Source organism: Aphelocoma coerulescens, chromosome 12 (genome assembly GCF_041296385.1).
Source record: "Aphelocoma coerulescens isolate FSJ_1873_10779 chromosome 12, UR_Acoe_1.0, whole genome shotgun sequence".
Lineage (NCBI taxonomy): Eukaryota > Metazoa > Chordata > Aves > Passeriformes > Corvidae > Aphelocoma > Aphelocoma coerulescens.
The window spans coordinates 8,013,010-8,030,065 of NC_091026.1; the positions used below are offsets into that span (position 1 = coordinate 8,013,010).

At 39.3% G+C, this 17,056-nt stretch overlaps 1 long non-coding RNA gene across 1 annotated transcript in view; it reads right to left on the reverse strand.

Annotated features, from left to right (window-relative positions):
• Positions 1-17,056, reverse strand: part of LOC138117508 (uncharacterized) — a 76,971-nt gene that overhangs the window by 19,930 nt on the left and 39,985 nt on the right. The window contains exons 2-3 of the long non-coding RNA XR_011154684.1: positions 8,759-8,831; positions 7,945-8,131 (exon numbers count right to left, since the gene is read on the reverse strand). This is a non-coding gene — a long non-coding RNA (uncharacterized lncRNA). The remainder of the gene's footprint in view (positions 1-7,944; positions 8,132-8,758; positions 8,832-17,056) is intronic.

Consider the following 17,056-nt stretch of genomic DNA (forward strand, 5'->3'; position numbering starts at 1 on the left):
CCCTTCAAATCTGTTTTGTGGGCCTATTTCAAGGACCTGATTAATAATCAAGACACTTAAGCATGTGCTACATTTCATGGTACTTAAACACAACTTTATGAAGTAATTCAGTTTAACTCTGATAGTGAACTCTATCTGATTACTAGGTTTTTTTCCAAATGTCAGACTATTTGAACTGCTGTTTTATTGCCCAACCTCATGTTTTAAGGTCATCTAGATTGAGAAATGATAAAAAATTCCTTCATAATTAACTGATTTTATCAAACTCCAGAAATAAAATTCAAATATTCTGAAAAATTAGGTCCTCCAGTGCAGTTCTGCAGTACTGTCTCTGAACCCTCCACCTAGGAAGGGAGACACCTCTGGTTTAGAACTCATCTACCAAGGAAATATGATATTCCTACCTTTTATCAAAATGGCAAATAAGAATTAAAAGAAACAGCCATAATTGTCTAAAGGATAAATTATTAATTTCCTGCTTTTGACTGTTCTGGTAAAATGACTTCTGTTTATGCAAAAGAAGTTGATTTTGTTTAGAAACACCTTCTGGTTTACTGTTCTTATCCCAGTCCTGCAAACTCCTCACCCTTCTCCTTTTACAGCAATATAAACATTGAAAGTAACGATTCTTTCGCCAATGCTGTCTTCGCTCCTACCTGAACACCTTAATCTATCTATTTATAGCATCTTAAGAAAGTAATTTAAATCACCAGAGTGATGTTTTTTCCACACATTCAATACATGACTATGAACCAAATATACTCTTTTGTGAAACATGGGTTGATAGGACCCTGGCACAGTCCTGAAAGTTAAGCTGGGAATAGTGTCAAGAATTTTAACGTTTTGACCAAGCTATCTCATAGAAGCAGTAGAAAGGGCTGGGGCTTTATAGGCTTTTTTTTTTTTTTTTTAGCTTTGCAGAAGTCTGAAACTATGCCATTGAGACACTTCTGACTTACGTGACCAACAGACGGTCTTGTCTGGTGCCTTAAATGAAAGTCTTCTTTATTATATGGATCAGAAGTTGAAGCACTGCACATCTCATACGCACAGCACTCAGCACTCAGTGTGAGCTCTTCTGAGATCCTTATCTCTAAACCAGTTTTTCTTCAAAGTCATAAACATCTGGAAATTGTGCACTATTCTTGCTATAGAAATCAAACACTCGAGTCCTTATTTGATCTCCCAGAGAACATTCCCATTGCTTTCTTCTGTTGTGTAGGTGCCACAGGATTTGGCTTTCTATTTGACAGCTTCTTTTCTTAGGTGACTGGGAATCAGTCAGACAAGGATAAATTAGGTCTTTTTTTGCCAGCTGCTTTATTTAACTGACTAAATACTGCAAAGTTCGAGAGACAGTCGGAGGTTTTATATTGAGATAAAGTTGTTACAAGAGAACATTTAAAGTCTCTTTTGCCCTTACCAGAAACAGAGTGCCCAGTGCCATTCAGGATTTACCTAGAAAGCCCATTATGAAATCCAAACTCTTAAACATGCTCCTGCTTGTGGGTGAGACATAAGCTTAGCAGTGTCTTGCCTGGCTAAGGAAAAGAAATAACCAGGGTAGGTATACAGAGACTTCTTCCTCCAGAAAACTTCACAACTTCTGACAGTGTCTGACTTAGAGACTTCTTAAGCTGTTTTCTGAGAGATAACACTCAACACTCTCACATAATTGAGACATTAATAGTTTTTCCAAAAGAGACAGATCTTGCCTCGTCTGAATCCAGTGAGAGCTGGGATTGGTCTGATGTTTCAGAATGGAAATTTCCATAGCAGCTTCTAAAACCAGGTTTGAATAGAAGGCTCTCGTGTATGGCCATGGCTCAGCTTTAAAGGGAAAAGCTTTAAAGGATTGTTGGAAAGTTTTTACTATCTCATCCTGATTTTCCCATTTTCTCTGGTTCTACCATCAGGTGATCTCAGTAGCTTCGTATGGAATTGAGGATATTTTCTAAATTTGTGGAAATAAAAATCAGTGGTATATGTTACAGCCCTGACTCATCTTTAGAACTAGAGGTTACCATGCCCTATATCATAGTGATCTTGTAGGCCTTACAGTTAAAGTCCTGCTCCCATCAAAACAGAGCAGTCAATATAACATTTTATTTGAAGCTCTTAATTTAGAGTCACTCAGAATGTCTCATATATCTCAGGAAAAAGCAAGCATGAGCTAAGTCTTACATAGAAAATACAGTCTGAATAAAACAACATGAAAACAGAAGTATGAACTGCACATTGGAGAAACAAATCTTCCGTTTTTCATGTAAAACACGTAAAATTCCTCTTTAAAAAAGTTTTCTACCTGTGTTTTCTCCCCCAAAGAGTATGTGAATTCCCTTCTCCTCTTGTTTTTATTTTATTTTCCTTTAATGTTTCCTTAAGGAAAGAAACAATTCTGACCAGGTCTACTTTTCTGAATGCTCAAATAGAAAATTTCGTTGGCAGCTTTGTGCCTGTGGGATATGGCCCCTTCCATGGAGTGAGAGTTGCTGAAGGAGCTGGGCCATCAGAGCACTTCCTACATGGGAGAGACCAGCAGAAGGTGAGCAAATGTGCCACATTGCAGATCTCAGTTTGTCTTTGTGCCCTAAAAGCCTGTAACAGTTTTATATAAATGCCTTAATAGTAAGGCTGTAAATAAGGTGCACAAGATTCTGGAAGGGAAGTTATGAAAATACATTTTCTTTACACACTACCCCTACATCATTAAAACCTCTGAAGGACTGTCTGTATTCCTTAAACCTTTATTTTTGCAGAACCCCTTACAAAACTTTTCAGTATTAAAATTCATGCAGAGAGTATTTATAGTTATGATGAAGGATAACAAGTTTCATGTGGGCATCTGAATATTTAGGAAAAAAAGTAGCAAGTGTAACTGACTGTACACTGGTGAAGCATCAAATATGTATTTATTTTCATGAGTTCAGGATGCCAAGCAAATTTATGAGCAGCTGAATGAAATAGAGACATAAGCGAGTTCAAGTTAGTGGTCAGTCCAGATCAGTAAAATTCCTACTTTACTACTCTTGGATGTAACCACTGGAGGTGTTCCCTGTTGGCCCATGTATATTACCTGTGCAGTAAGGTTCTTTGAGGGGTCTAAAATATACAGTTAGTGGTATTAGTAAGCAATTGTGCTGCAGGAATCTTCGTGGCTGTCTGTCTTGTTCTGGTCTGGGAATTGTCAATCTCTCTACAGCACGTGAGAATAACATGTTGGGATGCCACAAGAATGTGGGTAACATTTATGTAACCTTCAGCCTTTGTGGGAAAATAAAATCCTTTGTTACTTGGAGTTGACTCTGTACCAGATGGTATGAATAAATGTTTGCAATGCCAGTGCTGCTCAGCTTGGCTGATCAATTCTGTCATACTCCCAAGGAGGTAGAGAGGCCTTAAATAACTGATTCAGGATGTAGAAAATATTTTCCTTTTCCTGTTGCAGTAGTATTATGCAGAAGGGATGCTATTCTGACTGCTAGCTTCTCACTCAGCAGGATGAATGAATTATGTAAATATTGATCAACCTTTTAGCAAAGTTGACGCAGCCCATTGCTAATACTTTTATGTATTTTAATTAATTCCAAAGATGCTTAAAGCACAATAGTCACTATCTTTCTTTTTGTATTTTTTTATTTTCTGTTCTGGTATTGTTGCCTGAAGAACTCAAAGCTGATGCAAAACCTCTGTTGGGTTTTTTATGAAATTCTCTCGTTTCCAGTCTGGCCAACAAGTGCATTCTTATGGCAGAACAATTTGGCAAACCTCTCTCAGCCAGTATGAGCCTGATGACAGCAATCTCCTTATTTCTTATGTGTGGAATAGAGTGCCTAGTACTGGCCTGAAGCTGACTCAGGGCTTCTAGGTGCACGCTATGAACAAAAACAACAAAGCGATTCATTTGTAGAGTTTGCTTAACATCTCTTCTCCTTCTTTAAATTTTCATCTTTCTTTTCATGACCCAAGGTGGTGGATCTCAAAAACACAGGCAGCAGAGCTTTATTTTGGAGGGCTCAATCCCCTATGCACCACGTCCTCTAAAGGCTTCTGCCCCTAAAGTTCGATCCTGTGCCAAGCTTTCTGTGGACCCTGCTAAACTGGGCCACAGAGCTGAACCTGCTTTTTTTATTTTTTGTTCTGAAAAACTGCAACCAAAAAAACTCACTGATTTTTCATAAGTACCTAAAGCATATGCTACTTTCAACTTCTGTGCTACAAACAAAAAATTTGCTGAACACCTACTGTGGCATCAGGTGGGAAAAATTACTTTCTGCATGTTTCTGATGCAAAACCATTTTTACTTTGTCAATGTCAGATAAACAGCCTTATGTTGGTTTTGTTCTTCAAACTCCCTGTCTACTTTAATTCATTTCTTCTATTTATGCTGCACTGTGTCAATTAGAAAGCTGTGAAATCTCCAAGGGCTTTGCAGCCCTTTTATATCCTTACCACAGCATGTATCAGACTTGCTCCTGCAGAGAATTCCCTCTGCTCTTATCAGACCACAGAAAATATAATCTTTCTCTATGTCTAAAAGTGGGACAGATACATATCTATTTACATATTGGTGACTACAAAACTATTATTACAAGGAAAAGAGAAACCTCCAGGACAAATTCACATATGAATAGGTTTTTTTATACCCATAGAGCAAAGCTGCATTTACAATATTGTAACTTAGAAAGAATTTCCCCTATACCTGTCCTACCTGAATTTATAGCAGACACACAAGTATACTTTTGGATATATACATTATGAGCACAGAACTGTCATCACAGCACTTGGGACTAGATTTTAACCTGTACATGTGGTGTACACCTGTGTCTTATATGACAATGTGCTTGATTTGCAGTGTGGGACCCCCAGGTTCAAAGTTAATCTGGTGTCTTTTTTCTTCTTTCTCTTACGAGATCATTTTAAGCTTTCCTCTGTAATTCTCACACAGCTTTCGGGGTAACTGCTTCTTTAGTTCCACCTCCTTCAAGAGTATGGAATTTATTTTCCCGAGTGCAGAATTAACTACTATGAAAAGAACACCAAGGATCATGATATGTCACAGCAATGTTGCTGCTCAAAAACCCTACTCTGTATTTTCTCTTAAAGCAAATAATGTTCAAGAGGAAATCTATTTCATCAAATTAAAAAAAAAAAAAACCAAAAACCAAAAAAGACAGAAAGTCAAACCCACAGGTAAATGTACAGCTTCTTTACTGCTTCACTTCAAAACCATAATCACAATCTCTGCTATATTCACCCTGCAAACAACCCTTGCATTTTCCTGGGATGAGCACTGTGGAGACATTACACAACTACTTCTCTTTCTATTTCACTCATTCAAAGAAAGATCACCAACCACTTCTCTTTCTCCCAGGCCAGACTTCTCATGGACCCAGTTGGGACCATCCACCTCCCTTTCCTTTCCCTTCCTCCCCCTCCCTTACTCAACTCAAGGCAGCTGCTGCATCCTAAACTGAACAATAACAGAGGCTGACTATCTGGACTTTTCCAGGCAAAATGGCTATATCCTATATATGGAGTATACTAGCCTCTTTGTAATTTAATGCTGGCATCCTTGACAAGGTAGCTGCATTCTGTCTCACAGCATGTTGTATATTTTAAATGCTGTTGTACAACTGCTGGCCAGACCGCACAGTATAAAGTAACGGCTGAACAAAAAAGAAATTCAGTACTAACAGGCAAACCACAGAAGTTTTGGCTGAGCATCCAAAACTGCTAATGCTTATCGGGACCTCCTGAGAGCCCTCATCCTTCTGCAGCCCAGAAACCTCCACCGCCAACTGTCCTGATCCTCATTAACTTCACATCACTGTCATTTGCTAGTTTTTTTCAGCAGCAGCCTCCACAAGCTGCTTGGCACTTCCCAAACACAGTACGAGACATGCTTTGCTATTGTTTTCTCTTCTTTTTTTTTAATTTTATTTTTGGGGACAGCAGGAGACATGAGCTGTGCTGGAGAAATTACAGAATCAGTGCAAGCCCTGCCCTGTGTCTGTGCAGCAATGAGGTGCCATCTGATGAGAGCTGGAATCTGGCCTCCCCAGCCCTTCAGGGGTCCTTTGCTATTTGTCACACCATCAGGCCTCCAATCCTGCCAGCTCAGTCTGAAGCATGGAAGCAGCTCCATTAAGTTCAAAAAGACATCCATTTTAAAAGTTATGTCAGAGAGTTTGCATCTTAGCAGAGACAAGGGCTCTTCCACACGTGATATGAGAGTGCATCAGAATGTAGTGAAGGAAAGGTTGAACACAGCTCTTTATATAAATGCCTACAGCACACATTTACCTGCCAGACTGCAACTTCACAAGCCTTCCCTTCTCCTCTCCATTCTTGCTCAGCCTGTGTCTGCAGCAGGATGACAGCTGCCATCCTCAGCATAGCTGTCAAAAGCAGTGCTCAGACTCCATGCATTTCTCCTGACAGAAATACCACCACTGATCCCTTCCTCTGCCAATAAGCACTACTGTGAGACTGTTTGGGGTTTATGCAATTTCTTAGAAATGTCCTTGGACCACAGCTGAGTGTCAGGATGCACCATGTCACCACAACTCTCTCTGAAAACTGCAATTACCTTCCAAAGGACAGAAAGTAGAGAAAGACAACACAGACTCCACCACAGGATCAACAGGATTCACTAATTCTTTTTTTGTTCTTTTTCTTTCCTTTCTCTTCCTTCTTATCTAGATGGTCTTCTATTCAAAAATAGCTAGTGCTCTTTTACCCATTTGGCTTCTCATGTCAGGCTTCCCTGCTTCCTGCCCCTCTCTTTGCTTCTCCTGTGGTTTGCAATGCTTTATTCCTCATCACAATTAACGAGTTCTATCTGCACTCACAGGACCCAGTGTCTGAATGGCCCATCAGCAGATGGATTATCAAAACTAATTTTTTTAAAGATGGTTAAGAATCACTGTTTTTCAGGAAAGCAACTACTCTAATGAATCTATGACCTGCCAGTGCCCTGGGGAATATCTGTTAGGTGTCACCAACACTCAGATAAAAACACTTGCTAACATGATTTCACTCACTCAGTGTGATAATATGATGTTATCCCTTGGATCTGATCCACAGCACCAAAAAGGGTGAGTATATATTGGGAGGTTTTGTTTGCTTTTTTTATTTAACAACAACAAACATGGCTTCTGGCTTCCTTGTGGGTGGTATATTAAATGTGAATTTTTCCCCCCTAAAGTGCTTCAGCTATGAATTTATTTTCTCCCCACCTTGCTTGAACCATAATATTGTGGTAATATTAGTTACATATTTGGATTGCTACAAATCAGATATGCTGATTTTAAGATTTTCTTCTTGTTTTGTGCCAAGTGTGAGAAATAATTAATTAGCATATAACGTAGCACCAAAAAGATCCTGATTCCCAGGAGTTTTATGACATGCAAAATCTTCTTATAGACATAAACTTGCTGTAGATAATAAAATAGTATATGTTCAGTACTTGTGGGGGTATTCCTTAGCAAAGGGCAGCAGTGTAGATTAAAACAGCAAATTCTCAGAGTTATGATTAGAAAATCCTCATGATCTCACAGACAAGTCTCCCTGGGACATGAAGTGGTACAAGTACTCATGAAATGGCTCTAATTAACAACGTAGTGCTTTGTTGGCAGTCAAACAATAAATAAGTCTTTAATTTAGGAAAGAAGTTGAATCTAAATAATAATTGTCTGAGGAAAAAAAGCCCACCATCCAGTACATCCTTCATTGCTGGTTCATTTCTTACATTTATAAGGAGATGGGCTTTTCTTCCTCATCTGGTGAAGAAGAAAATAATGCACACCTCACAAGGCAGATCTGGTTTTTTAACTGTATATTAGAATTATCCTAGTCATCTAACATGTTGTAGAATTAGCAAGAAATTGAACTTATGGATATATCTGAGTAGGCACATTAGGAAAGAAGAAAAAAACCTACCTGAAAACATTCTGCTAAAGGCTGGCTATTGCTTCTGTGAAGTTATGATTTTACACTAACTGCTATCAGTGGACACCGTAGGTTGGCCTGGGATTACACACCAACTGCACATGTATCTCATAATTACATATGGTTGCATAGATCCTTCACATCAGCTCCACTGCTTCCCTCACGCTGCTGGATAACCCTGCAGGGGGGGGGAACAAGGCCTTTACTCCGTGTTTCACTGAAATTCGGTTTTACTTGAGCTAAAAATATGGCTCAAGAAGTTTCACAAGCAAGAAACTAGACACCATGCCTCCTAACCCATCTCTCAGAACCATCAGATATAGTGGTTTCCCACTAAGAAGTCCCTTCCAAGCACTTTGGCTCACAGGCTGGGCAGTGTAAGAGGCATTTATGTATACATTGGATTATATACAACCTTTGTCTGGCTAAGTCTTTTGCTTTTAAGTTTGTTAATCCTGGTATCTTTGGGTTCTGACTCACAAGTCAGATAGTTATCTTTGGATGTCTGCAGCGATTCCTGCTCTTTGGTGCCTGGACCACCCGCCTCTCAGAGCGCTCCCCCAAGCCCACCTTCCACCCACTGCAGAGGGACTCTGGCTGTGACTGACCCACCATCCCCCTGGACCAGCTATCCCTGTCACATCTCTGCAAGGAGGGAATGGCAGAAACCTACACCACCCCCGGCACAGTTCTCATCTGGAATGTGGGCAATGCACACTGTGTTCTCTACACTGTAAAGAACTTACACACAGTTTAGCTGAATTAATCTGAAATCTGGGCAAATGGTAGAAGGACATCTCCTTACCTCCTTTCCCAGAGGCTTCCTCAGCGCTGCTTTGCCCCATTCAAGTCCCTTTTCTATTAAATCAGGTCTTGCCCTGTTCAGAAACAGATATTCAGGGGTTTAAGGGATAATTAGGTATTTAGAGATATTTACAGTTACAAATATACTCATGCAGGAACTCAACCAAACTGAGATATTAGCTGCAGGGAAATATTTCATGACCTGCAATTTAAAGTGCTCTCTCTAGAGAGAGCCACACTAGCTAGTGACTGTTTCAGTGCTAATGGGGAAGTGAGTGAAAAGTATGGGAAAATAAAGATAGCTGAGACATGGATATGTGGCACAGATTTTGAAAGACCTTGGTAAACAATGTAAGGGGTGACAAGAACAGAATTCGCTTTTGACACAAGTTGCCTTGGGTTGCATATGATGTGGAATTCGGTTTTGATGATGGATGGAATTCAGTAAAGATAACTTTTTGTCTTGCAGTTCATTTTCTTGAAAGTGGACAACCCACTGGTTGTGAAGAGATGGTCAAATATCACAAATTTATGTGAAATGTTAGAAACTGTCTCTGCAACCAGTTCACTGTATAAAGTTAATCATTATTCTGTGGGGAACAAACCCCATATTTTGGGGAGCACTGACCTCTCTGAAAACCGTCTCTAAAAGCTGCCAGTGTTGATTTCGATCCCAGAGAATAACAGAAAGTTGTGTGTTGTTACACAAGTCTTCCCACTATTTTCGCTATTTTGGTAATGGAATGAATATTAATACAAAGTCTTCCATGTTCCCACTTGGAACAAGTCATCTCTAGTACTGACATTCAACCTGGGAAAAATGTATTAGCACCCTGACTAGTACCTAGGCAAGGCACCTAGTACTAGTCTATTCTTGAATTTTTGACTGCAAGCTTTGTTTCAGCTCTTCATGTCATGGTTGTCTGTCACCTGTCGAAACAATATTATTTAACAGGGCTTTTTTATCCTCAGACAGTTCTTCACAGAATTTTACCATCTGGCTATCATGGCCCATTTTTCTGCATGTCATCTGTTTTCGATTTAACAATTCTGGCTTGTGGTTTAGAAACTCTGTCTGTGACCTCTGTATCTTGAATATTCTCTGCAAGTCACCTTCTTCATTACTGTCTTCTAATTCCTCTCATTTCTTCTGATCTCTTCTTATTATACCTGACTAAATAGATTTGTTTATTTTGGCCCTAGTCTAGCCTCTGATCTTGTGCTTATTTAATCCTTAATCCTCTTAACACCTCAATTGAGAGAGATACATTTTTCTTTTCAGGGCATCTGTTCTTTCTAAATTAATTCTTAACTAAAATGGTCTCTCAAGCAGTCACTTAATATTGAGATACTCCTCATTCTTCGACATTAATAGCATTCAAAATTTTTTATTACTGCCAGTAATGCAGTGCTCAAGCAGTAGGTGGAAGACAGAGCTCAATTAAACCAGGGCTCCTGTAACATTTTCATTGCTCGCATAAATGAAGCCACACACATGAGCTTAGGCTGAGACAGAATTTCCTCCAATATACATTTTGCAGCTGGCAAAAGGAGATATAAGGCTTTCTTTGGTTTGGCATTTCATCCATCAGTAAACTGATGTCCAGGTCTCCCTCTATTGCTTGAGAAGAGGTAACAATGAAGCCGACACTACTAAATCTTTTCAGGACAGGACTCTGAAGGTCATCGGCCGCCCCTTTGATAGACCTTCCTGTTGCAAAAGGAATGAGCCACCCTTAATGTTTCTTCATTAGCCCTGTATGAAGGATTAATTTCATAAAAATTGCATGTACCATTGCCACAGTGCAACAAAGACTGAAACAACTCATCCATTGATTCACAGATTTATTGTACTTCTTCCACAAGACTCGTAATCAGGACAAAATGTGGATCACCAATATAGTGATTGGAGACAATCATCTAGCCTTTTTTTTTTTTGATGTAGCTTCTCTGGAAAGATTACCTTGCCTGTTTGTCTAATTGCCTTACTTTGAGACTGACTGAGGTAACTGTCAGCTTGTGTGGTGGGAGCATCACCCAGCACATCAAACATCTGTGTCATCTTTTTGGTTTTGTTTTGTGCTACTTTTGTCTGTCATGAATTCACAGAAAGAGCAGATGCTGGGCATATTAACTGCTGTGCTGTGATGTTCCTGGAGATCTCCCACACTGCTGACCTGGCTGGCTAAGCAAGCCCTCAGCCAGGCCTTGGCACTTTGGACTCTCCTACAGAGAGCTGCTCTTAGCACCTTCTGCATTAACCAGTGCAACTCTCCAAGGGTGGCACTCTGAGTATTTCCCACACCATCTGCTCCTGGCAGTGGGAAACATTTCTTCTTAAAAACTGGGCTGTGATGGCTGAAACATGGCTGTGCTATGGACACAGGAAAGAACAGTATTTGTGTTTCAGCTATACATCTTCTTTAGCCTCTGATAAACCCATTTCAATAACGTCTTGAAAAAGAGATAGGAGTAAAACCAGAGTCTTCCAGATGTACCAGTTTGGATGTACTTCACTGCCACACAACTCTTGTAGCAATACTAGAGAGAACACCAATCAGAGTATTTCTTGTTCAATATAATGTACAATACACAAAACCCTTGCTGAAACACAACCTTGACAAAACTATGAGGCTGTCCAATTTACTTGTACTTGTCTTAGAAGTGCTCTTCAGGGCAAGATGCTTAAGGGAAAATTTAAACAATCTAGCTTTGAACAGATAGTAGGTAAAAACTCACTAAAACTTCAGTCTTTGACTACACTGACCTTAGTGACTTTTCTCAGCTTTGGAATTTTTATCAGTCTTCCTACCAAACCCCCCTAATTTGTGAGCCTTTGCTGATAACAGTGTCTCATATATGAGAGGTCTTGTTTAAGGAGAAAAGGCACACTTTAAAAATTTGCTTTGGTTAATATATATGCTGGAAAAATTATTTAATTACTAGAGAAGTAAATGCAACTGAAATATGTAATGCAGATAGTTCCTGAAAATTCAAGAACATAATCTGACAGTCAATTGCTTTGTTAGAGAAATATATTTTTTTTAATGTTCCTTTCCTTTTTTGAGCTTTTTTGTTCTTATTTTGAAAGGGCTTCATATAAGCATTTTGTACATGGCAGAACATGTAAAGAACAATGACTGAGCTCAAAAAATAGAAATTCTGTGCAATACATGAAGTAGGAACAGTGTCACTTACTAATTTCTGTCTTCATGATGGACATTGTAGAATTTTACTCAGTTTGCAAACACTTTCCATGCTTAGCTACAATATTAGTGATTAATAAGAGCTTGTGTTTCAAGCAGACAGAGATCTCTTTTTTGCCTTGAATAAAAGCTGACTTCTGGAACACGACTAATTTACATTTGCTAATGTGGTGGTAAAAAAACATGCTCATCCACAGCTCAGTGAATGTGAGCAAACATGCCTTGCCATGCCTGGCCACCATCAGGACTGTATTTGCAGTCAAGTTGAACTACACAGCCCCAGACCTTGGCTACAACCTGGCAGAGGGACAATATATAGACATGTGTGGATAATTTTATTATTCCATCATCTGTGGCCTTGGTAATGGTGATGTAAAAGCAATGATAAATCACATCTCTGTGTGAAATTGTCACTGTGCTGTCTCTTGACTGCTGTGGTTTTGGAGTAGGGCAACATAAATCCATTGCTTCTGTACAGACCTAATATCTTTAGAAAGGAAAGGACAAAACTTGTCCTGAAAAGCTCCTGTTTCACACTTCAGTTGGCGCTTGAGTTCTTTGAAAGAACACATTACTCAAATAGGTGTGTACAGTTTGATACTGCTTGGCTCTGTCATATAATATGAAACATATATCAGAAATATAAATCCTGCTGGTCTCTGCTAGCTCTGCTAATTCACAGTGAACTGCTGGCAAAATTCAGGTCTTCTGCTTTGACTTAGGCTTTCCCTCTCCCCAGGTAAGAACAATGATGCAGAGATATTTGTCTCTGGACCTTTGGAAATTGGCTGGAAACAAACACAGAAATATGTAACTACTCTGCCCTTAGGAAAGTAGAGCCTCATATTTGTATAGCTTTTCTAGAAGAAAAAAACTTGCTGAAAAACTTGTCTTCTCTGCTCTGACAACTGCTTCATAAGTTCAAAAATATAATCTCTGTTCTCATCACCTTATTAGGTAATTTTAATCACTTTGAAGACCTGGCAAATTCACCATATTAGTGAGAAAAAAACCCCATGCATAGTTTTCACAGTTCAAATGTTTCAACATAAAAGCAAATATTTCCTTCAGAAAGATAATTTGCTATCCAAACAAATATAATTAGAAGCAATCTGGTGAAATAACACTCACAGTCCAATTAGCGTATAAGAAACTAAGAGAAAATACAAAATTAAACAGTACCTAAAATCTTTTCTGAGTGTTCTTGTCTGATTTATTATAATTCATCCATTATCCAAATTTTAGACGTGAACAAAGCAATCTTGAAGTAATCTTGCCATCCAAAGTACAGACCAAGTCTGGACTGTAATTACTTCTCTTCCTTGAGAAATACAGTAAACAATTTCACAGTGCATATGACTAAGTTTATCACTGGCCATGCTAATTGGTATATACTTTACCCTTGCCAGCTCAAAGGAAAAGCATTACAGAAGTGAAAGATGCAGAAATAGCCCTCGTTTGTATAAGTTATATACATGAATAAATGTACCAGCTTGCAGCAATAACAGATCCAACCCTCCAGAGAGCATTGAGTGTTTGTGAACTGTTCAAGCACTCATTAGCTGTTGACATTCTTTAGAAATGAATAATTTATTTGAGTTTGGGAGAGCAGCACATGATCTAATAAAATAAACAAGTCATTGTCATCTGCAGGTACTGTGCCAGAAATATGACTTAAACCTTGGTGGAAGCACTAGTGCTATTTGCATAGAATACTCATTTGGTGCTAATGCTCAGAAAGCTCTGCTGACAGCTCTGGCCTCTGCAGGGAGATATGAATCTTCACCTGCTGTCTGCTCCCACCTGCTGCTGAGGTCCCTTGTAAACTTAAGGACAGTCCTTGACTCCCCTAAAAAAAATGAATCATTCCATATAGAAGTATCAACACCAGTTATTTAAAGCATAACTTGCAGCCTCAACCTTTTATCAGTGCTTTTCCGAGCAAGCTAGGCTGTGTCTTTTGTGAAAATAAATAGAAGGGGAGTGATTTGTGATTGGTGCCTTCTGCTCTGCTCAGACTGAGGACAAGGGTTGCACACAACATCCTACTCCCAGGCAGCCCTCCTGGCTGAGCAGACTCCAACTGGCACATTCTGTGCTTTGCGGTGAAAGGGTGTCCCACCCGAGAGGCAGCCACTCCTGTCTTTCAGTCCTTACCTCCAGAGACAGCTGGCTGGTCCTATGGAACTGACTAGGACTTGGCAGAGTTATCTTTAACACCATCACAGAAAACTGCATCAGCTCCCTCAAGCACATTACATTTAATCAAATGCTTGTTATTTACCACACTCAAGGGTTTTGTTTTGCCCAAAGGACATGAACAGAGCACCAACTAGAAGGAACATTTTTAAAGTTCATGGATTTGTAATAAAATTGCAGATTACACCAACTGTTACACCATGGGAACTGACAAAATGCGTGATATCAAATTTAACTGACTTGTTAGTTGTCATACCAAAAAAAAGCACAAATTTTTAAATGTGCAAAGCATCAGCTCACAGAGCAGGAACTAATTAAGCATGCACTTATGAGCTATGATCTTATGAAACAAGAATTAATGAAACTTCAAAGTGTTACCTTTTGAAGTACAAAGCTGGCAAAAACAGCTTCAGATAATTACCTAAACACTCAGAGACAGGACCCAGTCCAGGCTCCAAGACTGGTTTAAAAATCCATCACCACCCTCTCCCATAGCCACAAGGAAGTGGACAATCAATCTGGACTAACTTCTGATAGTGGCGTTTAAGGACTTGCTCCCCAACATATACATTTATATAATACAGACAACCTCCAGCAGGAAGCAAGGAATACCATCACCTCGCCAAGAGGAAACAGCTGGGGGCTAAACGACACAAAGCTGTTCAGTCCTGTGTCTGAAAGAGGGTGTTTTGAAGTTAAGAGAGAGAAGACAAATTCCTGATTTTGGCAGCTGGAGACTTACAGCTTTGCTGTCTGGAACTTCATAAACCAGTGTTTAGGAGTTTCTCTAGATAATGTACCAAGGGATTGACAAAACTGAGGGTTGGAGTGTCCAACTCCTGTTGCTTCCCTCCCCGCCTAGTGAAGACTTAGCTAATACAAAGCAGGACAGCTACAATATGAAAATCAGGGACACATCCAGAAATAACAAATAGTCTGGTAGCTAAGGATGCGTGCCAGACGTGCAGAAGACTGCCTTGTAGGTCCTGGCTCTGAACCAAGGCCAAGCAAGGACTTGGTTTTGGTATCCAGCACTCGTATCAGCAGGTTACAGAGGTCATACAAGGAGCGCTTGTATCCTCCATCAGTAAAAATATTTTACTAGGCTAGAGAAACACTGTGAAAAATTATTTGGTTTGGAATTTTTCACAATTTATCAGTATAAGATGTGCCACTTCAAAAAACATTTCAAGAAGGGATGAGGCTACGTGGGACAGAGAATGAATTTTGAGGTACTTTTTCAGTTCAGCTTTATCATCTCACCTGAACTTCCAAGGCTTCAGTAACAAACGAGAAACCATCATTTGCTACTGTTTAGACTCTCAAAATGTGCTTAATCCAAAAGATGCTGTTGCTGATTTTTTACTTTGACCACAAATTGCACTTCACAAGAATCAATTGCTATCTGGCTTGCAGGACCATGGGCAGAATGCATGTAATACAAAAAAATGGCTTATGCCCCGGTAAGAAAAATGCAGCCATTCTCACATTCTAACTTCCAATTGCTTCAGAGTCACTCACATGAAATATATCTCTATAACATTCAATATGTTTCCTCCACCCAAAATTCAGATTTCTGACTTTCACCAAAAGGGCTTTAAGCCCTTGTGTCAGAGAAAGCCTTTATGGGAGCTATGCAGACAAAGACTTTGTAGGAACTATGGATTCTAGCTGCTCTCACAAATGTCTCTACAAATATGAATACAGTTTGCATACTACCAGTATTTAATATGTGCCTTGAGGAAGAACTTCTCAGTCTAATGTATTAAATGCACTTTCTTCCTCCAGGTACTGTAGGAGAGCAATAAGTGACATTCCTAGCCTCTGAGGTGAGGTTTATTATTTTAATAGATCTCGGGTGACTGTGTGTGAAGCATGAACAACTTTGAGACTTCAGCCTGGGTTCATTTCACACAACGCTAGAAAATTATACTGTGCAACAATATAGCTCAAACTTCCCAAAGAAAGCACACCGATTGTAAAAGTAAAGAGAGAATTTTCAACATTTAATAGCTTGCTCATGCAAGTTAGGATTTAGAATATTTCACTGTTGACCTACTCTACTGTATCTTGTCATCCACTTTACCTCTTTCTCTGTGAACTGCTGCTTCCCCACATTTCACACTATGTGTCACAAGGACTTTGAATCACATCTGAGATGCCTGGAGTTTTAGTCTCTCCCAAATCACTGTGACTTTAGCTTCTTCAACAGCTGTGGTTTTGATCTGATTTATGGGTACTTGTCCTTCCTATTTTTACTATGCTATCAAGGAAGAAAATTAAAACTGTCATACAAATTATTGTTCTCATACATATACTGGAAATCCAGATAGGGACATTTGTGGATGTAGAGGATGTACATTTAAAGCTTCTTCCTTTTATTTAAAACTAGTAGGATTATTTTCATTAGAACACCTATTAAACTTTGCTCAACTTTTAGTAGATATGCTCTTGCGCTTTTTTCTTCAGATGGAAAAATATTTTCCAAGAACATTTGGATCTATATCAAACATATCCATAACCATTGCACAGTCACAAAATATGCAGGATCATATCCTCAGCTGGTGTAAACTGATGACAATCCATTTCTTTCAAAGCTAGCTTTGTGCAACCACCCTGGTTTTTGCCAGTTGTGGCTCAAAAACTATCTGGAAAACAACCGCTTTGGAAATGTTTATATGTCTGGCTGATCTTATTCTATCCTCTTTTGTTTACATCTTGAATATTTTGGACCAGATATATGATTAATTCAGTGGAAATTTTACCCTGGTTACTCACGAGTTTCTTTACAGCAGTTTGATTTCACTTCAGGGACTGGAGAGATTGTGTTTACTGATGGAGGAGAACAAAACAGCAGCGATAAACTCCACTCTTTGACACTGCCGATGCGCAGG